Consider the following 27,310-nt stretch of genomic DNA (forward strand, 5'->3'; position numbering starts at 1 on the left):
AACTTACTCTAGATGCTTTGAATTGAGGGCTCGGTGGAAAACTTCTGAAAAAAGTAATATTGCTTTATTTTTTTCCCATTTCTCACTAGCAGCATAGGTAGAAATATAAACTCTAAATATGTATGAAAACAACCCTTCAGAAGTTTCTATTTAAAGTACAAATACTCCGGGGGATAGTTAAGAAAAATCACAATAAATTTGTGTATGTTTTCAATTTGCTTTCTTTTATGAGAACTAGGACAACAGAGGAACTTAGCATGTTTGGGGTAGATATTGAGTGACTTAAAAACAGGATGGGGGGGGCAGACACTTTCGCAGGTAAGAAGCCAGAATCCCATATCAGACTGCCTAGCAAGTGTCTGACTCCAGCAGGATGGGGGCCGGCTCTCAGTCTAGCAGGTGTCAATGTCTCATATCAGACTGCATAGGTTTGAGTCCTGGCTCTGGCTCCTGACTCCAGCTCCCTGCTACTGTGCACTGGGAGGAGTAGCAGGTAACAGCTCAACTAACTGGGTCCTTGCCACCACAGGGGAAACCTGGATTGAGTTCCTGGCTCCTGGCTACAGCCTGTCCCGATGCTGGATGTTGTGAAATGAACCAGCCAAATGAAGTGTAGGCTGTCTCGGTCTCACTTTCTCTCCCTTCTCTCTCTCTCTCCCTCTCTCTCTCTCTCTGTGTGTGTGTGTGTGTGTGAAATGAGATAAATAAATCTCTCTGTCCACTATGTTATTATGTTTGTATTTACACCTGGCTAAGTGCTTCACTGTTGCTAGAGCATGAAGTATGAAAATCATGCAGAAAAACAAGGCATCTGTTGTAACCACTTCTGCTGTTTCCCCTTGTTCTCAAAGTTGCCTCCCATGGAGTACAATAGACCAAAGTTCAGTTCCTGAGACAACAATTCCACAAAGCTATTCTGCCTTTGAAAGCCATCGTCCACCACGGCTGGTCCCAGGCACACTGTAAGCGGCTGACAATTGCATCCCTCCTCCCTCCCCGGGCTCCTTCACCCCCTCCCAGATGCCACCAAAAGAATAAGAGAAAGTCTCCCAGCAGCACTTTGCTTCCCAGCAGGAAGCTGTACTGTCTGTGATATCCATTTTGATACAAACCTAAATTAGGCCTCTGGAAATAGGTAATGCATAAAAAGAAGCATTTCGAGTCACCAAATTTTTATTATAGGTTACTGTTAACCCTTGGAAGATAGAGGTGAGCTCCGCAGCTCCCCACTGAGGTGACTATTTGTCATGAAATCATAGGCCCTACCTCAAAGGATGTCTCAGGTGAGCTTGCTACAAGGCAAACTATCTAGTTGACCTACAGGATTCTGATAGCTAGTTTAAGTGGGGAAGCTAAGAGAAATGCCAGTTAAACAAAAGGATCAGCACAGCATGGGGAGCCAGCAGTCGGCCAGCACCAGTTTAACGGCTGACAGAGCCTAGAGAGAGATGTAGGGATCAAGGTATTTTACTATCAGACCGATTTAAGACCCTTCCCTTCAAACGCTCTTCTTCCAAAGACTTGTATGGTTTGGAGGGGCCAAAGTTCAGGCCAACACATACGTTTTTAAAGATGCCACTTGCAAGAAAACTAATAACTAGTCCTATATTTTTATTTTTTCATATAGTGAATTCATATGGTACATTCATATTTTTATTTTAAAAATTTCTGCTCAACATTTAAAATCACCAGCCCATATCTAAGACTCAGGGAAATCTCAGAAGCTACCCTAAAACTACTCCTGTATTGTGACCCTAGCACCAATTCTAGAAAACATTTGTCACTTTCCTTTTTCTACTTTAACCCTTGTAATACTTGACTCTCATTTTTTCTTCTTTCTTCATCACATTTCAATGAGCAGCATTCATAATGTTGAGCATAAATACAAGTGAATTCAGGAATCCAAATCAAAGACCAGTTCTATTAATCTGCATTAGTGTGAAAAACGTGCAGAATGTGCATGCCATCTTCTCGTCTTTCAACAAAACCAGAGTTACTTTCTGATGAAAAACTGGACGAGAGAACCATCATGTCATGTCAGACCACAGCAAATCAGCTTTCAGCTTCCCCCATGCATTTGTACCCTTTGTTTTGCTTTAAAAAAAAAAAAAAGTGCTACACGTGCCTGTTTCAATGATCTCATTAAAATAAGCAGACACAACGAACTCACATCTCATAAAATACAACAAGTACAGTATAAAATATAATTCCTCCAATTGGAATTAACTGACATTTATTGAATTGGTAACTAAAGAATTAAACATCTTCAAAGTGTCACAGCGATGAAGAAAACATAAATTAGTCTGCAATTGGTAACATAGAAAAATAAATAGCTAGTAAGGAAGACCCAAGGTTATAGGGAGTTTAGAAGCATATGGATACTAGCCGAGTCTCACAGCTGCCCAGAATCTATATCTGAGTCCCTAAAATTTAAAGGTAGAGCAAATATTCCTCTTCCACTCCCTAGACAAGGCCCAGGAAATAACAGGCTCTTTTTAATACCCAAGGCTTTTTTTAGGTCTCATTCTACCCAAGGTGATCTTCAGACTGAAAAACAAAACCAAACAAACAAAAACAAACAAAAAAAGAAAGCCTAGTCAGTCTCATTAATCTGTGGGATAACATTTAACTTCGTCAGTCCTGGAACCACACACCTCAGGGTGAGGTCCCCAAAGATGCCAATACAATCTCATTCAAGAAATTCTGACCACTTAATGACTTGGCTTACTCGGGATGTCTCGCTATCATCTGAGTGCCAGTAACTGAAATTATGTCGTATGTTTCCATTTTCTAAGATGATTCCTCAACTCGAATATGCAAGAGCACTTCACCCAGTCACAGTGACAGCACCTCACCGTTAACACGGCAATTTTTTGCAAGTTTCTACTGGCTATCTGTCCACACTGTACGTACCTGTGCAGTTCATTCCTGGAAAAGTTGCTTTTTCCATAGCTTGTGCCTTAAAAATAGTCCTATACCCATGCTGGTTTTGTATCCTGTTCAGCTCAAATTGAGATTCATTGGTACTTTTCCATAGTTACATTTCTTGTTCGAGTGCTGTTTCCTTTTATTTATTCTGAAGTTTTCGATGTAAGACAAACAGGAACACCACCTTCTAAAATTACTACTATCCTACCACCCTCCAATGGAACATTAACGGGAAGCAATATTCTCCCAAGCTATGAAGCATACACTGCCCTAAATTACATTGCAGTCGCTGCCCTGAGCTCACACATTTTTGAATAGAAAGGCTCCCAGGGATCTTTCTGTACTGACTGCATTTACTGCTTTAAAATATTTTTAACCCAGACGCTGAAGTGCCAGGCTTGCAGTTCCTCATGCTAATCCCAGCCTGGGTGGCTGTTCTTAAGGGAAAGCATTCAAAACATTGTAGCAGTACATCAACTTTGACCCTTTTCACTTAAACATGAGATGCTTAAAAAAAAAGTTTGAATTCCAGAGGGAATCACTGAACTTTGACCTGCTTAAAATTAGTTTTGTTTTAGTGCCTTCATGGTGACTCAACAAGCCAATTTTCCAGACACTTAAGACGTTTCTGCCCCTGAAGACTCCAGTTCAAGTCCACAGCTATGTTCGCCCATCAGATCAGAACACTTTGTCCCAGGGTTTCAAGCAACAAATTCCCAGCTCCCCATCTCTGCCAGATGTTGGCATTACTTGGTATTGAGCTGGATCTAAACACACACACACACACACACACACACTCACAATACCAGGATCAGAGGACAGGCCCTAATTTTTTTTTTTTTTTTTTTCACTAAGAGCCTTTAAGGAAACAAAGTTTCCCACTCAAAATGCAGTCATGGGGAAATGTTTATCAAGATTATATAAACATGACTTACTAGTCCAACTCCTACAAGACTAAAACTCCTAACTTTGGGTAATTGTACAATGACACATTCATAATACAGTCTCTGTAAGCCTGTGTGTATCACTAGGGGAAGAAACCTACTGGTCTTTTATTTTCTAACTGCTTACTGATTTTAAACATTTCTCAATGAACAATTATATCACACATGAACCATATCATAGTGGTATACGCTTCTTCAATGGAATTTCAAATATATCTGTTGTTAAAACACATGTTAATTAATAAGTAAATCAAATTAACCAAAGAACTAAGGGTATATGTATATGTTCAGTTTGATTTTGTGCCTCAAAACTATTTCCCTCTTTAGGAAAACGAACTTCAGGGACGGCGCTGTGGCAAAGCAAGAAAAGCCACCACCTGTGGCTCCATCATCCCACTTAGGTAATGGTTCGAGTCCCGGTTGCTCTACTACCAATCCAGCACTGGAAAATGGCCAAGTATTTGGGCCCCTGCACCCACGTGGAAGACTGGGAAGAAAATCCTGGCTTCTGATCAGCCCAGCTCTGGCTGTTGCAGCCATTTGAGGGAGTGAACCAAAGAACTGAAGATTTCTCTCTTTGTCTGTGTCTCTCCCTAACTCTACCTTTCAAAGAAACAAACAAATCTAAAAAAGTGGGGATGGGGAATACTGTGGTATAGTGGGTTAAAGCCCTGTTCTGCAGCACTGGCATCCCATATGGGCACCGGTTCAAGTCCCTGCTGCTCCACTTCTGATCTAGCTCTCTGCTATGGCCTGGGAAAGCAGAAGATGGCCCAAGTCCCTGGGCCCCTATACCCACGTGAGAGACCTGGAAGAAGCTCCTGGCTCCTGGCTTCGGATCTGCATAGCTCTGGCCGTTGCAACCATCTGGTGAGTGAATCAGTGGATGAAAGACCTTTTTCTCTCTCTCTGCCTCTCTGTAACTCTGCCTTTCAAATAAATAAATAAATCTTAAAAAAGAAAAAGAAAAACAACTTGGCAAAACCTAAACAGCACCAATTTCATTGATAAGCAGTGAGTTAAAGAGAAAAAACAGTTATTAGACTAGAACAATTCCATGCATAAATGCTTTAAATTTTTTAAAAAGTCAAGAATAAATGAAAACCTCTTTTAGCAGTAAGAAGCTGGAAAAAAAAATGTTAACCTAGTTAACCAGGATAAAAGAATCAATATACACAAATTAATAACCTACATACCATGTTAAACAGAAATCTTTATTGTATCCAACAGGTGATTGGCTATATTGAAAGGTAGTGCAAAAGTGTACTCCAGATCTTCATATTTAAACACTGGTTTGCAACTAATGTGATCAATTTTCAAAGAGCTAATATAGGCATTTGACCCCTATAGTTAACTGCCACAACAGCAAAATCAGAAATTACATACATGGTACAAGGTCACACAAAATGATCACAGAAAAATTGTATTTTATTGTTTGTTTCCCTTCCATTAGACAGCACTAACTCTTATTCCCATATTTAGAAAATAGAAACTATTCAACTAAGTCTGGTAATCATTTTTTCATTTCCTACACAGTTAAGGATGAATGCAATAAAGTTGTTCAAATTGGGGCAAGTAGTGAACTTCTGGATATTTACATTAAGTTAGACCTACTTCATTTTCATTTTATTCATAAATCATTCAACACATAAATATTCAGTAACCACAGATTACTTAAATTAAGAAAATATTTGGAATTCTTTCCAATCATTTTACATTTCAAGCACATGTAACTATTTGGGCTTTCTACTGATGGTTAAGAAAACAGTAACTAATAGGTTTGAAAACTGGGTCAATTATTTATATGAGGAGGTCAGCTGAAATGAAAATTTTCAGCGCTACCAACTAGTACCTTCAAGTGACATAAAAATTATGTAAGACGCTAATGACATACACATACAGATCAGACAGTAAATGGTAGTTTTTAAATAAAATAAAATCATACAAAGACATTCTCAAGCAAGGAACATTATCTGAAGAATCTGCCAACATAGGATTAGTATTGTAGTTGCTTAATCCTTTAATTGTTTTAATAATAAAATATGCTACTAATTATGTAAGGTATTTTGGCCTTGAATTCCAAAAAAGACATTTGCATTTTTCTCTGTATCTGTTGTAAAAACTAATATATGGTGTAATTAAAAAGTAATGCACCAGTTTTTAAATAAACATACCTTGTCATTTAAGTCCAAATGTATTTTTTCTTCTCAATGGTTGCCTTAGAACACTAGTCACTTAAAGATCAGTCATTACTCAAGTATTTTTACCTCTGAAAATGCTTTCTAGTCTACAAAATACATACAAGTCTAAATATCCTGAAAGGTGACAAATTTTATAATTTGAAAGTCAATTTTAGCCTTTTTCATCATTTTAGAGAAACATTTATAGCCAATTCTGGAGAATGGGGGAAAAAAGATGATGAATCCTAGTGTTAAATGGGGTTAGACAGTAATGAGATGGATTATTAGTCAGGCTTGCAAATGATTCAAAAGCCAATTCTATGAGAGGAAGTTTTCCAAAATGTTCTGAGTAAGGGCATCATTGGGATAAAGGTTTTACTTCTTTGGATGACAATTTTGAAAAACAACATTAATCTGAATGCATAAATTATGGTGTTGCCATTGTTTCAAAAATCTCACTCTAAAGTTTTCAGCCATAACTCTGCAACAATTAAACAGAAGATAAACATTTTTGTTTAGATGGTGGTTCGTGTACATTCTGAAGCTCCCACTGGGTATAATCAACTACAGGTTGATTTGCAAAATATTATAGATAATATGAATACGACATAACTGTTGGTCTTTCCAGAAAGTTAGAATTTTTAACAAGCCTTATTTTCATAGTCAAGTATTTACATCCAACCCCAATCTGTAGGCTTCTATAAGCTTTTTTTCTCCTATGCAGTCAAAACCTGACAAGTGTTCACTGTGTGATTATGCACAAAAACTGCAAATTTAAACAAGGTGCGATCGTATACTTTTTCACACTTTATTGTATCATGCTGCACCAGAACACTAATGTATGCACAGTTCCAAAATAGCCTGGGCTATTACTGCACAGCCTTGAAAACTACTAAAATTCCAACAAGAGACCTTTCAAAAGCTGTACTTTATTACTGCACACTAGTAAAAGGTTGCTTTCATTGTTTGTATTTCACAATAGAAAAAAATAAATAAGTGTCTATGGTGTTGCCTAATAATTCTGAGGTCTTACTTCTTATTAGACTCTTCATAGTTCCAGTAGTTGTTTCATCAATATGACTATGACAATGGGATTCAATACTATTTCATTGACTCAATTATGAAACAAGTGTGCTTTTTTTCCTTAGGCTGTCCTACTTTTTTAAAGTTGCATTTGAATTATTGATGAAATTGCAATAAAGCATTTCTTTGTTACACACAAACACGGAGAAGGATGCTTCATGGTTAATTTTTAGGCTCAAGAAACAGTGATAAAATAAATACTCGGCCTTTCAAAGAAAGCCTATAATAGCCTGGTACAAGCATAAAGGATTTACTCTTTTATTTCTTTTTCTATTGTGTTTAAGAACATAATGCGAATGGTAAGCAACAGACTACTATGAAAATACAATACATTTCAGGTCTTCTTGAGTGACAAAAACATTTAAAATAAGACAAATTTAGATTCTGCTTTCCTTAATTCTTTCAAAGCCATCTCACTTACGATGAGAGTCCCAAAAGTGGTAGAAAGAACAGTTTCCAGGACAGGCACAACAGTTCTTACTTGGTCTACTCTGATAAACACCTAGCTAAAGTCCCCTCCACTCCATTTTCCAGACAAAAACCAGAATGATATCTCAAAATCCAAATCTGAATCCTTTACTTACTCACATTGCTTGTACGATAAAAACTGAACGCCTTCACAGGGCAAGAAGCTATGTGAAATGCCTCCTGCCTCTTCCAACCTCACCTCTCACAACCTTCGCCCTCCTATGTGCCCCAGCCACAGTAGTCTCAGCTCCTTAATAGTCCAGGCTGTAACCCACACAAACGATCTGGACAAGCTGCTCTCTATCTCCTACTCACCCGCACCTTTTATACCCAGCAAGCCTTTACTTCTCTTCATTCCCCAGCCCTGTGTCTCTTCCTCATGACTGCCCTCTGGACTTCACAAATGAGGCCACTCTAGCTCCTCACAGATCCCTGTACTTTTCTCCTTAGTACTCGCCATAGCGCTTAGCATTACCCATGCTCACAGCACAACCCTGCTAGCCAGACTGGGCACACCAAGCTGCACCTCGCCCCGGCACCGCGGCTCGCTAGGCTAATCCTCCGCCTTGCGGCGCCGGCACACCGGGTTCTAGTCCCGGTCGGGGCGCTGGATTCTGTCCCGTTGCCCCCCTTCCAGGCCAGCTCTCTGCTGTGGCCAGGGAAGGATGGCCCAAGTGCTTGGGCCTTGCACCCCATGGGAGACCAGGAGAAGCACCTGGTTCCTACCATCGGATCAGCACGGTGCGCCAGCTGCAGCACGCCAGCCGCTGCGGCCATTGGAGGGTAAACCAACGGCAAAGGAAGACCTTTCTCTCTGTCTCTCTGTCTCTCTCACTGTCCACTCTGCCTGTCAAAAAAAAAAAAAAAGAAAAAGAAAAAGAAAAAGAAAAAAAGAAAGAACCTATGAGTGAGGCCAGTGCTGTGGCATAGCAGATAAAGCCGCCACCTGCAGCGCCAGCATCCCATATGCACACTCAGGCGCTCCACTTCTGATCCAGCTCTCTGCTACGTCCTGGGAAAGCAGTGGAAGATGGTCCCAAGTCCTTGGGCCCCTGCACCCACGTGGGAGACCTGGAAGAAGCTCCTGGCTCCTGGCTTCAGATCAGCGCAGCTCCGGCCGTTGCAGCCATCTACAGTGTGAACCAGCGGATGCAAAACCTCTCTCTCTCTCTGCCTCTGCCTCTCTGTGTAAATCTGCCTTTCAAATAAACAAATGAATAAATCTTTAAAAAAAAAATCTACTACTGCTCACGGCAACTTAATAGGAAATTGCCTTCTGTAGCAGATTCACTCCTACTCTCACTTTTTTTTTTAAAGCTTCATATTATTTGAAAGGCAGAGCAACCCACAGAGAGAAAGATCTTCCATCCACTGTTTCATTTCCCAAATGATCGCAACAGCCAGGGCTGGGCCAGGATAAAGCCAGCAGCCCTGTACTCTGGGTCTCTTTCAGGGGCGGCAGGGGCCCATGCACTTGAGCCACCATCAGCTGCCTCACCACTTTAACTGGCTGTTAATCTCAAATCTGTTTCTGTCATTTCTACTTGTTATTGGGTAAATTAATTAAATATACCATAACTAAAGAAAATCTAAGAACAAAAACAATGTTTTAGTGAAATGAAATTAAATGCTTTGGAAAAAAGAAAACAAATTGATTGCTTTTTAAAACTAACAAGCTAGATGTCAACTATCTTCATAAAATGGGAATAAATATCTTCAGGGAGCTATGTTTGACTCACCAGTAAAGATGCCACTTGGGACACCTGTGTCCCATAGCAGAGTGTCTGGTTTCAGCCCCATAACCTCACTTCCAATCCAGCTTTCTCCTAATGCACACTGCGGGAGGCAGCACGACAACTCAAGCACCCATACTCCCCACACAGGGATCCAGGGTGAATTCTGGGCTCCTGGCTTCTGCCTCACCCAGCCCTGGCTGTTGTTAAGCAGGTGAGAAGTGAACCAGTGGATGGAGGATCTGTCTGCCTCTGTCTGCTTTTCAAATAAGATGAAAATAACAAAACAAAAAATTAAAGATAAAATCTTTTGAAAACCAGCAAATCCTGCACTTAGATTGTTTCGATTGCGTCTCAAGAGCCTGTAGGCTTTCTTGCCATTTTCAATAAATCAAAAATGAAAACCTGGGGATGGTGCCATGATATAGTAGGTTGAGCCTCCACCTGTGGTGTTGGCATCCCATATGGGCTCGGGTTCGAATCCAGGCTGCTCCACTTCCAGTCCAACTTCTTGCTAATGCTCTGGGAAAGCAGCAGACACAGCCCAAGTGCTTGGGTCCATGCACCCATGAGGGAGACACGGAGGAAGTTCCTGGATCTTGGATTTAGATCAACCCAGCTCCGGCCATTGCAGACATTTGGAGAGCAAACCAGCAGATGGAGGACCTCTCTCTCTCTCTCTCTCATTAACTCTGTCTCTCAATTAAATAAATAAATAAATAAATCCTATTTTATAAGATTTAAATAAATCTTGTCTTAAAAATGTAAAAACCTTGATATGCATTTGTATGATGAATAGTTTACCTAAGATGATGATAAGGATTGTCACTCAGGGGACCCATATTTCAAAGCCTTGCCTAAATATCAATTGACTTGAAAACTGATAAACAGTGAAAAACAAAGGGACATTGATAGAATGATAAAGCACATGTTAAAAATAATAAATTACTGGCCGGCGCCGCGGCTCACTAGGCTAATCCTCCGCCTAGCGGCGCCAGCACACCAGGTTCTAGTCCCGGTCAGGGTGCCAGATTCTGTCCTGGTTGCCCCTCTTCCAGGCCAGCTCTCTGCTGTGGCCCGGGAGTGCAGTGGAGGATGGCCCAAGAGCTTGGGCCCTGCACCCCATGGGAGACTAGGAGAAGCACCTGGCTCCTGGCTCCTGGCTCCTGCCATCGGATCAGCGCGGTGCGCCGGCCGCAGCGCGCCGGCCGCAGCGGCCATTGGAGGGTGAACCAACGGCAAAGGAAGACCTTTCTCTCTGTCTCTCTCTCTCTGTCACTCTGCCTGTCAAAAAATAAATAAATAAAATAATAATAATAAATTACTTAGTGTAGATGGTATTTCGCTAACATTCCCTGTTTTGCAATTTTTAAGAAAACAGTCCAGATTTTGCACAATCACACAGGGAAATGGAGCATCTCCAGGTTCCTTATTTGGCTGAGTAGTAGATTATCCTCTGTCTTCCTCAGTAGACTGGAAACCCCGTGAGGTCAGGAACCAAATCTCTTTTACTTTCCATTGTGACCCCATCAATTTAACACACAATAGACAAAAAGATAGACATGCAGTGAAAATTTTCTGAATTAATCAAAGATAATTAAGATTAGTCAAACAACATTGTTTATTTTAAATTACTACTAGGATCCATATGCAAATATTTATAAAAAGTTTAAGAACAAATATAGCTGAAGTTGCCCAAAGCTTTCAAGATGTATTTTTTTGAGAGACAGTATATGCTTTTGCTCACTAATGGAAAGATCATTCATACTACATAAAAGAATCTTGGGGCTGGCACTGTGGAGCAGCAGGTTAGGCTGGTTCAAGTCCCAGCTTCTCCACTTCTGATTCAACTCCCTGCTAATGCGCCTGGGAAATCAGTGGAAGATGACCCGAGTGCTTGGGCCCCTGCATCCATGTGGGAGACCCAGAAGAAGCTCCTGGATCCTGGCTTCCTCCTGGTCTAGCCCTGGACACTGCGACCATATGGGGAGTAAACCACCAGATGGAATCTCTCTGTCTCCCTCTCTCTCTCTCTGTAATTCTTTCTAATAAAATAATTTTTAAAAAAAATCTTAATTTTTTAAATGTTGTAATCTGTAGCAAAACAAAAGTTTTCCGCGTTTTAACATATATTTAACCTTATATTCAAGGTTACGTGATTAAGTTTCCCAAGGGACTCAAATATGATAAGCAGATCCTTATTAAGACTTCTGTATGCTGGTTCCAAATCCAGCTACCTTTTAATTTTATCTGTAATGGAAAGCAATAATAATGCTACCTGAAATGTATTTGTCCTCTTCATTTCAAGAAATTCAAAACCAGTATCTTGTAAACAGGCACTACTACATACAAAAAGGAGAACATAACTGAGATGAATTTTTATTAACAAAATAAAAGATGTTAACAGGGAAGCTAAGCTATCTAAAGCTAAGCTATCTAAAGGATGATTTGGATAATTCCCATAAATCAAACTGAGTTTTTACCGGAAAAAACGCTTATAAATATTTAAAATTCCAGAAAGATATGAAGGAACTTGTGATAGTTATGAAAGTTTTTTTTGTTTTGTTTTCAGGTTCCCTTTTGCTAAAATAACACAATAAACATATCTTTGAATTACTGCATTGAAATGACTTATAAATTGATGTTTCTGAGAGATAAATTAAAAACAAGCAATGAAAGAACATTGAGAAGCACCCTGGAATACAAGGCAGGACACATGTCATAAACTGGAGAGACAGATAAGAAGCAGCAACAGTGCCAGTACAGCCCCAACCTCATTAATTCTGAGAAACTGCTAAACAGGAAGAAATGAGAAGTCACTATGACCCTGGCTAATGCGCATGTACACACACACACACACACACACACATACACACCTGAGCACATATACAAGTACACACATAACTCCATTAATTTCTTAATATTTTAAAGCATCGCAAGTAGATTCTTGTTTTTCATGTAGTTTACTTTTGAATATTCCGAATTCATACTATCCCATTTAATTAATTTAAATTTAATAATTTAAACCCACAAAATTGTCAAGTTCTTCACCAGTGTACTTTTCCCCATTCAGTATATAACTTGGCATTATAAAAATCTAGCTAAGTAGTCTTCAAGGCATGATGTAAAAAAAAAAGAAAAAAAGAAAAAAACACACAATGGCATACTATCAAAAATAATACAATTTCTATTTAAATTTTGTATTTTATATCAGTTAATTGCAAGTTTTAAAAAATTTTATTTGTTTTTATTTTTATTTGAAAGTCAGCGAGAAAGACAGAGATCTGCTATTTACCGATCCACTCCCCAAATGCCCATGACAGCCACAGCTAGGCCAGGCCAAAGCCAGGAGGCAGGAACTCCATCCAAGTCTCCCACGTGCCTCAGTTGTGGAGACCCATATACTTCAGGCATTATCTGCTTCCTCTCGTGATGTGAATTACCAGGCAGCTGGATCAGAGGCAGAGAATCCAGGACTCAAACCAGGAACTGAGACATAGGAGATGGCAAATTAGTCACCACGACAAATGCACTCCTATATAGATACTCTCTATTCTACCTTTCTATCTCATTCTTTTTAGTTTATATTTTTAATTTTTATGACCAGTAATTTTTTAAATTGCTGGTGTAAATTCATGGTCACAAAATTAGGAAACCATTAAGTTACATGTCACCTGATAAAAAACCTAGAATTACACATCCTGGTTAATGAGTTCTTATTCACTTCCTGGGTAACAAAATCTTCTTTGCATCCCCACCAATTCACAAAAAAAGACACCATTACCGCCATCATATGTCTAGGTCCAACCAGCTGTCCTACCTCCAGTTAAAATGTTCTCTTGGTTTGATTCCATAAAGAAATTTTTTCCAAAGCCAGAAATTAAAGATGATTCACAAGGTCTTATTTTCTTAACCTAATTACTAATAGAACGCCAAATGAACCCTGGTTTCCACAACAGGAAGCAGTTCAGGTTAAAGACCTTCTCTCTCCTTTGTTTCATCCTTTCATCATACGTGGCAGTTTTCATATGGTAAAGGATGTGGATTATGGATTATACTGTCAAACTGTTAGCTAAATTAACCGCATAAAATGGGCAAGTGGTTTAAAAAGATTTCCTGCCCCCTCCCCGGAAAAAAACAATTTAAAGATTTTCATGTAATACTAAGAATGCAAACCTAAGTGACCATGCAACTCACAACAGACCACGGTAGCACCATATGTCTTACATTGCTGGCTCTTTGTTAGCAACATTTCAAGAAAAATGTGAGAATTCTACAATACCATAAAGAAGTGAAGAAATGAAGAGAAAAGTCATTCATAGTGGATGTCGCGGTGTGCTGCCCAATGGCATTCATTCTCCTGGCTGCCAGGAATGCTGGCCGCTGAAGGCTCACAGCTCAGTCCCTTCCAAGAACGGCCCCTGCTCAAAGTTCTGTCCTCCTCCCCACCCCAGGGATAGCTCACATTCAGCATCAAAGCACAGTTACAAAGGCCTACCTCAGCCTCAGTTTACAGCATGCCTGAAGAGCCACTCACTTCCAGGGCTCCCCACCAGTCACCTTCTCCCTGTGTCCATCTTGCTTCCTACACCCTTTTGCTGGTGGTGGTGTCCCTGGGAGGCCTCTCCCAAAACTCACTGCTTGCAGATCTCCATGTCACAGCTAGCCTTCAACAAAGACATAATATACTAAAATAGCCATTATCGTTTAAGCTGAATCTTGCTCTAAGTGTTTACTGGGCCTTGAATATTGACTAAGGCAGGAGCACATACAACATAAACTATAAATGTGTGTATGTGAGAATTCTGGGGGACTGTGTGCTCTAAAATGTGTTACTGATAGAGTATCTCTAAAGTTATTGTCATTGTCATCAACTAAGTAAAGAAAAGAAAGCATTTTAACTGCTAATTTAATAAGCTGGTTTTCCTTTTTTTGGGAGGAGGGATTCTCTGTCATTAGTTTATTCAAAAGCAAAGAAGCCCATGATTCTTAACAGAATCAGGTTCCCCACAGCATACAAGACAGAACCAAGTCCAAGAAAAGTCTCACAAAAAGATCACCTCAATCGGACTACTGCCAACCATCACTGCCTCATCTCAGCTAAACCCATCATGGATTTTATGCCTTACCAACACCAAACTGTAATTTCATAGACACGTATTAAGTCATATCTCATCTCCATGCCTTTTTACTCATGCTGTCCTGTCTGCTGGCAACACCCTCCTACTTTCTCAGAGCCTTGTTTTAGCTGAATTCATGGCCTTAACAAGGACATGTTGGTGGAAGCCAGGTGAGAGCAGTAAGGGATGCACTGTGTGCAGCACATTCAAGAAACACAATTGCCGGCGCTGTGCCTCAATAGGCTAATCCTCCACCTAGCGGCGCCGGCACACCGGGTTCTAGTCCCGGTCGGGGTGCCGGATTCTGTCCCGGTTGCCCCTCTTCCAGGCCAGCTCTCTGCTGTGGCCCGGGAGTGCAGTGGAGGATGGCCCAGGTGCTTGGGCCCTGCACCCCATGGGAGACCAGGAGATGCACCTGGCTCCTGCCATCGGATCAGCGCGGTGCACTGGCCGTGGCGGCCATTGGAGGGTGAACCAATGGCAAAAGGAAGACCTTTCTCTCTGTCTCTCTCTCTCACTATCCACTCTGCCTGTCAAAAAAAAAAAAAAAAAGAAGAAGAAGAAGAAGAAGAAGAAGAAGAAGAAGAAGAAGAAGAAGAAGAAACACAATTAACACAACTGACCAAATGTCAGTGAGCTTTTGACCATCACCTGACTCCAACAATTCTAAATTATGTCAGTATAAAATGGCCTTCCAGGAGGTCTGACAGCCCCTAATGCCTGCTCTGGAGATAACCACTTACCCATTAAGCCATGGCTAAGGACTTTCTGTAAATTCTGAATTCTGCCAGTAAAACTAGGAGGTTTCATCGGGGATTATTATCTACTTCAGGAAACCAATGAAGGTATATAAAAATTCAAAATAATCAATATACAATATCCTTATAAATAAATATTTAAACAGTCAAAGCAACTATGCTATTGAACTGATTTAACAGAAGAAAGAAAAAGGAAGGTTGAAATTTTATCAGGGGTGGGCATTTGGCACAGCAGTCAAGGTGCCCCATTAAGGAGCATATGTCCTATGCTGGAGGGCCTAGGTTTGAATTCCAGCCGCAACCCCAGCTAATTTGCACCCTGGGAGGCAGCACTGATGGTTCGAGTAGTTGGGTACCAGCCACTCATGTAGAGACCTAAAGTGAACTTCAGCACCCAGCTTCAGACTGGCTCAGCCTCGGCCATTGCAGGCATTTTTAGAAAAAGAGTGCATGTGGTTTCAGGAAGGAGAAAGATGAGGAATCCAGCACAAGAGAACAGAAATCTAGGAAGTAAATCCATATCTAACAATAGTTCAAAAATTAAGGAAAACAAGGGGTAAACATTTTATACTTAGAAAGACAGAATTGAAAGTAGTAGAGACGGGGTGGGTATGGCTGCAAGCAGGACAGGAGCACTACTGTATCATACAGCCCTGAGTTTCAAACTCTGTACACACCTCACTGTGGTATATATTTAACTGACTAAAATGCTCAGCAGCTTCTGCAGCAGTTCAGTTAGAAAACCTTCCCCAGTCTCTCCTCCGTGATCTCACCGATCTGCAGTCCAAGGTCCTCTCTCTAACACTATATCCACCATCACACTGATAAAACACAACCAGCTTCTGCTACAAGCTCCTCTATCAAATACAGGTTCTTGTAGACAAGAACCAAGATTTATTCATATTTGTATGCCCTGGCAGAAAACAGACTTAAATTGAAATTCAAATCTGAATTCAACAAATATTCACTGAGCTCCAAGTAGACAAAAGTTGTATTAAGACACAGAGTTCTGATTTCAAAGAATAACGTTTATAACCATGAAATGTCATCATATGGTGGAACTCATTATGTGCCAGAGATTATTTTAAGTACTTTGCATTCATTTCATCATTAATTCCTCACAACTACTTTAGGAAGCAGATATAATTATCCCCATTCTGCAGATGAAGAATCACACTCACTCGTCTTGCGCACATGCTGCTGCCTTTGTAACTCTGAGAACGTACGCTGTTCCCCTCACCTTTGAAATATCTGCATGTGCTATCTCTTGCTGCCTTGGAAGGTTCTTCTCTCGTGTCCTCTCTACCTCAATAGCTACCTTGCCAACGTGACTTCCTCAAGGAAGCCTCTTCTGACTTCTTACCCAGATACATCACAGCCCCTGTATGCTGCATGTATCTGGAAACCCAGTTTTGCAATCTGCACTCATAAATGGTAGTAGTTGCCTACTTAAAGTTCATCTGCCCTAATGGACTTCAAATTCTTGTATGTGTACTCTACATGCCACTAAATCTCCAGCCATTAGCACGGTGCCTGGCTCATCCTAGGTGCTCAATAATGATATGCTGATCACTGCATGGAAGAAGGGAAGAAATCAAAGAAGGCCAAGCTACAAAGCCAAGTGGACTGGAAACCAAGAAAGTCAACAGATGGAGAAAGTCACTCTGAGAGACGCCTCTGTGTCAGACAGGCTCAGGTGTCTCAGTGCAACAGACGTGCTCAGAAGGGATCAGCAGGCTGCCCCAATGCCTACAGTCTGGGAGTCACATGGAAAACTGTTCAATCTGACCCAGATCACAAGCAAATCATTCTTGTTTTTGTAATTATTTATTTGAGAGGTAGAGATAGACAGAGGGAGAGACAGAGAGAAAGGTCTTCCTTCCATTAGTTCACTCCCCAGATGGGCACAACAGCCAGAGCTATGCCGATCCGAAGCCAGGAGCCAGGGGCTTCCTCCTGATCTCCCATGCTGGAGCAGGGGTCCAAGCACTTGGGCCATCTTCTACTGTTTTCTCAGGCCATAGCAGAGAGCTGGATTGGAAGAGGGGCAGTGGGGACTAGAACTGGCGCCCATATGGGATGTCGGCGCTGCAGGCAGAGGATTAACCTACTGCGCCACGAAGCCGGCCCCACAAGCAAATCATTTTTTGAAGGGAAGGTTTCAAATAGGAGCCTGAAAAGCTTTAAGACTTGCAAACAGATTGTAGGGGCCTTTAAAAGCCAGGCTCAAGAATCTGAGTTCCCTCCCATGTAGTACTCAGGCACTTTGAATTTTTGAGAAACAGGCAACATGACCTAAATAGCATGTCAGGAAGATTGGCCTGACAGCAGTAAACAGAGCAGATTGTAGGGAGAGATAGTAGTTTGGGGAACTCTGAGATGATTCAGTGTGATAGAAATGGGTTTAGAAGAAAGGGGGAAATTCAAGAGTCATTTTGAGGGACGACTTGACAAGACTTAAAATATGTTTACTCTATTACAATGGGTAAGAGCCAAGGTTCCAAAATCAGACCACTCTGGGTACAAGCCTCAGCTACAGCACTCACTAGTTAGGCTGCCCTGGGCAAGCTCAGTTTCCTTGTCTGTACAATGGGACAACATCTGTGCTTACGTCAGAGTTATCAGGAAGACTCAACACAGATAAACTGCCTGACATAATGCCTAGCAACAAGAACTTACCGATGTCAACTTGTTCTTTCAAGTGAGAAAGGAGAAGGGACACAGAGATGGCATTCCCAGGAAAAAAATAGCATCCGTGGGCAAGTCTTCATGTCACAAGACGAAAGCCAGCTTTATTGTTAAGAGTTAACCCCTGTCCTGGCTTCTACCTGATCCTTTTTATAACCCACTTACCTCTGTGGCTTCTGCTCTGGATTCACATCAAACACAATCTCTGCTGACTCTTCAGGGACCCCAGTCTCCAAACTGCCTGAGCTCCTTCTATACTGGCACTGGGCCATCTCTGTCCACCTTGCTCTCTTATTCTACCACCACCCCCCAGAAACATCCCCAGACACTCAACCCTCAGTCAAGCCCACTGTGGCACTATTTTTTTCTTCCCAAGAAACGTCCAAAAGATTATGTTGAAAAGAAGTACAATGTTACACTTGGTTTTTAAGAGTTAATAGAGAATGATATCTTTTTTTTTCCCCTCCAAAGATAGGTAATAGCATTAGATTCTGAAATTAAGCACAGCAGGAAGAAAGAGTCTGCATAGATTTCACAAAGTATCACAGGCCTCTGCAATAAAGCACTTAAAAATGCCTTGTATTGCTAATTCTTTACACAATCTCCTTTTATTTCCAACGCAGTATGCGGGGCTGGAGCCATGAGACATGCATTGATGTTAACATTACACTGCTTGAATGAGAGCCGTTTTTTCTGCTGAAACTCCTGTTAGGTTTAGAATTACTTTTTGCCTTTTTCCCCTCAACACAGTTTCCACATCAAATGAATGGCTGCCTCTTGTAACAATGCTGAACCCACTTTTTGTAGTTACCTCGGCTAACACCCTTCCCTGCAACATTCCAACAACCAGGCCGAGAGCTATATGGGAAATCTACCTGCTTAAACATCATGGGATCACTGACACTCTGGGAATTCTAAATGAATAAAGACATCTCTCTTCATAGACTGCTTTCCATTTCCCACCTCCCCCCAGCCCGACACCATTACTCTTCATTCACTGATTGAATTCATCCAACAGCTATCAAATAGGTAGTATCATTAAGGCACTGTGCTAGGCACCATGGGGATCTTCATAGCAGCAAAATGCATATCATCAGAGGAATACTAAGCAGACTGGCAAAGAACATGTACTTTAGGTAACTTGGCTACTGTCAAGATCACCAATCTATAAGTTAATAACTTAACAATTTTTTCTAGACTTATATTTTTGTAGAATGTAAATGCTTTCCTTCCAGTCCATGTGAAAGCTCATTTGTTGACTAACTTCTTGTTGAGTGCTGTTATCATATGGAGAACAAAAAGTACAAGGTCCTATCTTAATGTAGGAACTGCTGCACCCACCACACTATGCATAGCCTCAGGTTTTGATCCCATACAAAGCTGAGACTAGTGTTGTTTATTGCTTATTTACTTGTATAAAGAAACTTTTTGCAAGAACCATATCAATCCAATTAAAACCCTGCCTTCGTCTTACCTCCCTAAGATTCCCTCCTCAACACACTCATTTCTGATGTCATTATCTGTAGTATAGTAGTCCCTCTCTTACCTGAGCTTTAGTTACCTGTGGTTAAGCAGGGTCCAACAATATTAAATGGAAAACTCTAGAAATATCTCCGAAGTTTTAAATTGTGTGCTGCTTTAAGTCATGCTGTGAAATCTCATGCTACCCTCTCCGTATAGCATATCCACACTGCGTAAGCTATTGCCCATTAGTCACTTAGTAGCAGCCTCAGTTATCGGTCAACTGCCTATGATATCCCAGTGCTTCTGTCCAGGTAACCCTTACTTAGCTTAACACCACACCACGATGCAGATGTCATTCACCCCACCTCCTCTTAGGTACTGTATCATCTCATATCATCACAAGAACGGTGCGTACAATACAATAACTTATTTTGAAACAAAGACCATAATCATGTAACTTTTATTACAGTATATATTTTTAAAGATTTCTTTTTTTTTTTTATATGAGAGTCAGAGTTACACAGAGAGAGGAGAGGCAGAGAGAGAGAGAGAGAGGTCTTCCATCCGCTGGTTCACTCCCCAGTTGGCCACAGAGGCCAGAACTGCGTCAATCTGAAGCCAGGAGCTTTTTCCAGGTCTCCCACACTGGTGGAGGAGCCCAAGGGCTTGGGCCACCTTCTACTGCTTTCCCAGGCCATTGTTTTAATAACCCCATTGTATTATTAGTTATTGCTGTTAATCTTTTTCTGTGCCTAACATATTTAAACTTTATCTTAGGTATTGGTGTATAAAAAAAGATTTCTCTTATTTTAAAAAAAAAATTGATTTTTTGAAAGAGTCATAGGGTGAAGGAGAGACAGAGAGAGAGAATCTTCCCTGCGCTAGTTCATTCCCCCAGGTGGCTGCCAACGACGAGACTGGACCAGGAGCCCAGGCTGAAGCCAGGAACCAGGAGCTTCTTACAGGTCTCCTACATGGGTAGCAAGGGCCCAAGCTCTTGGGCTGTTCCCTGCTGTTTTTCCCCAGGCTATTAGCAGAAAGCTGAATCAAAAGTGAGGCAGCAGGGCCATGGCTTTACCTGCTAAGCCACAATGCCAGCCCCTCTCCTTCTATTTTAATTTGTCCATTAACCAAACATCTTTAAGCACCTACTATGTCCCAGACATTGAACTAAGTATTTGGGATACAGAGTTAAACAAACAGATCAACCTCTGATCTTCAGTCTATGAACCATCTGAGATTCAACCTCTTAAAAGTTCCTTCTACATTAGGCATTTGGCATAGCAGCTAAGACTTTGCTTGAGACACTCACATCCCATAAAAAAATGCCAAGTTCAAGTCCAGGCTCTGCTCCAGAATCCAGCTCCCTGATAATGTGCATCCTGGGCTGTAGCAGTGATGACTCAAGTGGCTGGGTTCCTGCCATTCACTTAGGAGATGGACTTCCCAGCTCCTGGCTGCATCCCAACCTGGCCTCAGTTCTTGCAAATCTTTGAGGAACAAACCATGGATGTGGGCTCTTGCTCCCTGTCTATCCAACTCTTTCTCTTTGTCTCTCAAAAAAATCCTTCAAAGTTCTTTCCAAGGCTAAAATACACATTACTGTCACTCCTCTGGCCCCAATTCAGTTTTCTTGTGTCAGATCCTCTCACTCTTGGCTTGAAGCATGGTAATGTTCTAAACATTCAAAATGACTAAAGATTCTTTACATTTGATTTCAAAACTCCTAAAACTATATCATCATTATCATCACCATCAAAAAAAAAAAAAGTCTGCCTGCTTGTCCAGCCATCAGCTGTACTTGATCCTGGCACTTCCACGGTTCTTTGAGCATCTTTTTTTTTTTTTTTTTTTTTTTTTTTTTTTTTTTTTTTTTTTTGACAGGCAGGTGGACAGTGAGAGAGAGAGACAGAGAGAGAAAGGTCTTCCTTTGCCGCTGGTTCACCCTCCAATGGCCGCCGCTGCAGCCGGCGCACCGCGCTGATCCTGGCAGGAGCCAGGAGCCAGGTGCTTTTCCTGGTCTCCCATGGGGTGCAGGGCCCAAGCACCTGGGCCATCCTCCACTGCACTCCCTGGCCACAGCAGAGAGCTGGCCTGGAAGAGGGGCAACCGGGACAGAATCCGGCGCCCCAACCGGGACTAGAACCCGGTGTGCCGGCGCCGCAAGGTGGAGGATTAGCCTATTGAGCCACGGCGCCGGCTTCTTTGAGCATCTTAAATTCCATAGGCCATACCTAGACCAAACTTTTTGTAACTGGTTCTCAAACCGTCATGTGCAAAAGAATCACCAATCATGTCTGTTCAAAATACAGGGCTGCAACTAGAGATTCAGGCTTCTGTATGTCTGAGGTGAGGTCCAGAAAGATCTATTTTTAACAAACTTCCCAAATGGCTTTCAACAAGGTGACTGCGTGATCACTTCTGAGGAACACTGGGACAGTCAGCAACTTCTTTTTATGTCTGTTTTTACATATTCAGAGTCTCTGCCTACAGTCACAAAAGGCAAAGAGGCTTCAAAAAGTTCATGAGAAACTAGAATTAAAAGATAATGTGAATTTCCCATGAACTTTCTGGAGCACATTTTTCCCATTAAGTGTAAGCAACATGACTCTTTGTGTTTTTTCACAATAAAATATTTTTCACTAATAAAGATTTTTCACTAATAAAGAGAGCACTTTCAAAAAGTTTATGGAAAATGGAATTAAAAGATTGGTTTATTTTGAAATCCATACTTATGGGCCGGGGTCTTCAAAAAGTTCATAGGACGTGCATATTATGAAAACGGAACTCTGGTTAGTTTTCAAAGTTTTTGCAGCAAAGCAAATTTACCTTTTACTTCCTTTTCCCATGAACTTTAGCGGCATCCTTATCTATCGATTAATGGGTACTTGATAATAGCAACTACCGCACAGAAATTCCTTTATCGCTCAGGCACGACCTTCAGTCATCACTTCTCTGTTCCTCCTGACAGTACTGTGTGGTGAATGGGCAGGCATTGTTGGTGTCCCCATTTTACAGAGAGGAATGCCACACCAGCACGTTGGCATGACCGAAGAGAGTAAAAGCGGCACAATCAAAATCAACTAAAAGGCAGGTAATGACTCTCTTGTGCACTACAGCTGAGGAAAATGGGCAAGTCGTTGGAGCCTTGTTCATCTGTGAGAAGAGGTTAATGGGAACCTAATATGAGGGTTTTGAGCATTAGGTGAGAATACCCAGCTACAGCACCTAACACCACACCTGGAGCAGGTTAAAAGCTCAGAGGCTTCTTGTTTTCCCACTTCTCAGTCATGCAGGGCTGCCTTGACTCAACATGAGACTCGGTTTGCCAGCTCTGGCCCCTCAGCAGTCAGTTATTCTGTATGTCTCTGTTCTGAGCACTGTGCTCATGCTGCAGATAGAACCCAAGTCCTCCTGGGACTTTATCTTCTAATGGGGAAAACATTATCTCACCCTAGGGTCACCCTTTTCCACCCAAAGCAGTGAAATTTTCACTTCTCCCACTGGTGTTAACACCAAGCAGAGCGGACAACAATGCTATGAGAATAAATACTTTAAGTAAGAGAAAGATTAAGAAAAGCCCATGATAATCCTCCGCCTTGTGGCGCCGGCACACCGGGTTCTAGTCCCGGTCGGGGCGCCGGATTCTGTCCCGGTTGCCCCTCTTCCAGGCCAGCTCTGCTGTGACCCGGGAGTGCAGTGGAGAATGGCCCAAGTCCTTGGGCCCTGCACCCCATGGGGGACCAGGATAACTACCTGGCTCCTGCCATCGGATCAGTGCGGTGCGGCGGCCATTGGAGGGTGAACCAACGGCAAAGGAAGACCTTTGTCTCTCTCACTGTCCACTCTGCCTGTCAAAAAAAGAAAAAAGAAAAGCCCATGAAGCAGCAACAGGTAAAGGAAAGCAGGAAGGGAAGAACATTTGGGTGGCATGATTAATGCCCCCAAAACAAGTAATGGGCCCATTAAGTTTCTTTCCATTCTGAGACAGGTTTGTTTAGTGTGCATTAAAATGATCTCTGTACTTCCTGACTGAACTTACAAAAGACACTACTGTTCTGTTAATCGTGAAGGCATGGAGGAGATGAGGATGAGACAGCACACTGAAAATTCAAGACAGAGTTATAAGAAATGGTATGCTCTTATGGGCCTTTGGCCTGGGACTAAGACAACAGTGAAGATGCCTGTCCCAAACCAGAGTATCCGGATTCAGTACCCAGATCCAACTCCTGATTCCATGTTCCTGCTAATGCAAACACCGGAAGGCAAAAGTGACAGCTCAAGTAACTGAGTTCCTGCCACCCATGTGGGAGACCTGAACCGGGTCCCAGCTCTTGGATTCAAGCTGGCCCATTCCTGGCCACTGCAGGCATTTGAGTAGTTAAACCAGTAATAGCTTTCTCTCTTTCTCACCCTCTCTCTCTCTCTGTAACTCTCCCTTCCCCTATGGGTCTCCCTCCCTCTCAAACGAAAACAAATTTTAAATAAATAAAAAGCAGTCCCTAGTACAAGAGTACATTCAGGAGACTGATTCTGCCAGACATGTATGAAGGGGCACCAGTACTGCAGAGGAACCCCCAAGCTTCACAAGAACTCACACGCGGACCTCAGTCTGCTCCTGATGGCACACATCAAACAACTTCAGCTCTCAGCAGCCATGAATCACACCTTAGCAGACATCAGAGTCTGCAGCAGTTCCTAAATCAGACCGAGGATGAACCAGGAGCTACAGAGGATATGCAACCCAGTGCAGTGCATTAAATTGGAGATCTTTTTTTTTTTTTTTTGAGAAATACCATCTAGGAAGTGCCGTCACAAGCACTAACATCTTTTTCTTTTTCTCTCACAAATCCAAGTTCATCAGTCTCTTTTCACCAGAGACATTGAAAGAACCAGTGCTCACTGTTTGGGAAAAATTATGCCAAAAAGCTTCACAACACACAGTCCTTATCCTGGGCACGGATTCCCCAGAGGGGTCTCTTGTCTGAGGAATGTGTCAAAAATTAGCTCTCTTTTCCTGCCTCCCATCCTCCCTGGATTCTGAAGTTGTCCCAGTGCCAGTTTCCCACAGTAAAACACACAGAACCACCTAAAAATCTGGGGCAAAATATCAGTGGTCTCAAGAATCCCACAAAACTCATAGGCCCCGGGGGTGTCTCCCATCTAAAAAACCGCTCTCCCTGCTACACATGAAGGGAGCACTCTCAATTATGTTGCACAGACTTCGCCAGAGTCTAAACGGCATGGTCCTCCTCCTCCACCACAATCGCCTCCCACCCTGACCCTGGCCCCAAAAAATAGCAACAACTCAATTCTCAGTGCAATAACATCTTTTCTCAGATGTTCTTCTCCCAGTGGGGAGAAGAATGAACTGCTGCATTGCCACCAGCTCCTCTACAGTTTCTTTTAATTTAAAGTTACAACAGGAGGGAAGAAAAGAGACTTTCTATTAAGGGACAACTCCCTGAAGGGGCTCTTAGCTGACAATCGAAGGACTGCTCATGGCAGTGATCAAATCTAACGCAACAAAGTGCTGGTGGCTCTGTGACTCATCACAGCAGGAGTTCGCGCTGAGGGCCACTTGAGTTCAGTGCTTTGTGGTGCTGCGAGTTGGTTTAGGAACAGTAACACCAGGGAGCAAAGACTGGCAAGGTGTTTGAGGCTCAAGATAAAAATGCAGACGTACAGTGCTTGCTTCGCCGCTGAACAGAAAGCCTACAGAGGTATGGAAACGAAGAGAGTTCTGTCTACCTCATGCTTTAGGGCAAATTACGTGAAGACAGTCAAGGTCAGTTGGTCTACCTGGTGTATAGTTTATCATCTGATAAGAATAAGGACTGAAGCGTGAGAAATAGACTGAGCTGGCTTTGAAAGAAAAACATTAAGGATGCTCATTTGCATAAACAATGCCTTCCATTTACATGACATATCCATTGTTTGCATGTATTTACCACCACCAGATACAATTCAGCTTACCTCTTGGGGTGTTTAGTGAGTACATTACAAGGAGAGCAATATATACTGAACAGTCCCCCTATGCCTTATGTAAGATCCCACATAACCTCGTTTAATCCTAACTAATGAAGTGACACAGTCCCACACTCATTTTACAGTGGAGGAAACCAAAGCCTGAGATTGCTCAGAGACTCTGTCAGGTTCTGTTGTGTGGTGGTAGAGAAAGTGCCGCTAACCCCTGGACTACACTGCCAAACCACAACTCTGCACTGAGACCTCCTGCCTGGAGGATGTAATTAACCTGCGGCCCCAGCTGCTGCCCCTGTGGCTCCAGCACCACTCGTGCAGAGAGGCTGTGTCCTCCTGTGGCTCCCAGCCACTGAGAGAACACAGGTGCTGATCCAGGTCATTCCTTCAAGGCAGGGGGCTCATGCAAGGGCTAACTCTAATCTGCCTACGCAGACCTCTTGGGGATGGACCTACAGTCAAGCTTCTTCCTACTCAATCCTCCTTCCTTCCCTCTTGCCTTGTGTCAGTGACAAACCTGCATCATGGTCAAAGGCCTTCCTGGCCTTCCCATCCTTCCCCCTCCAATAAGCTCCTTACATATATAATCCCTTCTTGGCTTCTGCATCCTGGAAGGACCAAGTTAATGCATCAACCAAGTCATTTATTTGCTCTTTTTAGGAAGCCTTTCATTTATCTTTGATCAGTTGTACTTCCAGACAAATTGTGTTACCCTGGGAAGAAAAAAACACCACTAATTTCTCTTTATTACTGTACATCATCTCTTCAACCCAGCCAATGGTGTATTTATGGCACTGTTCTCCTTGCACCTAATTTAAACAAACCCATGAGAATTCTTGTTGAAGGAAACGTTGACATCATAAGACCAAACATTTTTGTCAAAGTAGTTTATCTCTTTTTCAAAAGCAATTTTCTCTTTATCTTATGGACTATAACAATATAAACCAGAGGTATATGATTATCAATGGACAAAATCTGAATAAATTTTCACTAGTTCCTATCACCTAACAAGAAATTCTTTAAAAAGATGAGAAATCTACCGATGTCGTAAAGTTTTTGTCTTTATTCTGTAGGATAAAAATGTTAATTGCTGAGAGAGCACTTAAATGAATAAAAGAATTCATATCTGCACCAAATACAACATCTTAAAAAAAACCATATTGTCAAAGATAATATATAGATGATAACTGAATCACTGCTTTAAAGTGCTGATGTCAACCTCAAGAAAGTGACAGGTTTTTTCTTCTTAGACTTAACCATTAGAACCTAAACTTGACTGGGAAGGAGATAAATGTGTGTCTAACATTTATTGAGTACCTAGTTCATGGAAGAAAAAAAAGACACTAGGCCAGGAATTTCACATATAGTATCTACCATAATCCATACAATAAGAAAAAGCATTGCAGCTTCCAGCTTTAGAGCTTAAGAAGAGGAGGCAGAATAATGAAAGGTCAAAGCTCCAAATCATGTTAGATGCTTCATAAAAGCACCTAAACTGGAAAGCTCCCAAAGCTAACAGGACAGTTTCCTCTGTTTCTCTCTTGAATTCCCTTACCTCCAAGACTTTCATTGCTGCTACTCTGAGAACAACGTTCCTTGAGTCAGCAGAGAATACCATGTAGACACAAAGATAAATGAAAGGCTTCCTAAAAAAAGCAAATAAATGACTTGGTTGATGCATTAATTTGAGCTTTCCAGGATGCAGAAGCCAAGAAGGGATTATATATGTAAGGAGCTTATTGGAGGGGGAAGGATGAGAAGCCCAGGAAGGCCTTTTGACCATGATGCCCTAAGCTAGATGTCAAAACAGAGTCTTTCCGTTCCTATGACTGGTGCAGTACTTGTCCCCTGTGGATACAGGATACCATAAAACCTTGAAGAAGTTGAATGACACATAATAGAGCAACAAAGACACAACCAGGACTTTGATTTTGTTGATTGTTTGTTCTTTAAACTTATGAT

At 41.8% G+C, this 27,310-nt stretch overlaps 1 protein-coding gene across 11 annotated transcripts in view; it reads right to left on the reverse strand.

Annotated features, from left to right (window-relative positions):
* SOX5 (SRY-box transcription factor 5) overlaps nt 1–27,310 on the reverse strand; it is a 1,100,247-nt gene that overhangs the window by 1,066,701 nt on the left and 6,236 nt on the right. For 2 of the 11 annotated variants that reach the window (XM_070049496.2, XM_070049489.2), the window contains exon 1: nt 2,914–3,354. The exons of the other annotated variants lie outside the window; for them this stretch is intronic. The gene's annotated coding sequence lies outside the window, so the exon portion shown is untranslated. Of the gene's footprint in view, nt 1–2,913; nt 3,355–27,310 lie in introns of those variants that run through there. 11 annotated transcript variants of the gene reach the window in all.

This window comes from Oryctolagus cuniculus, chromosome 9, assembly GCF_051225735.1.
Source record: "Oryctolagus cuniculus isolate XC-2025 breed Fujian yellow rabbit chromosome 9, ASM5122573v1, whole genome shotgun sequence".
Classification (NCBI taxonomy): domain Eukaryota; kingdom Metazoa; phylum Chordata; class Mammalia; order Lagomorpha; family Leporidae; genus Oryctolagus; species Oryctolagus cuniculus.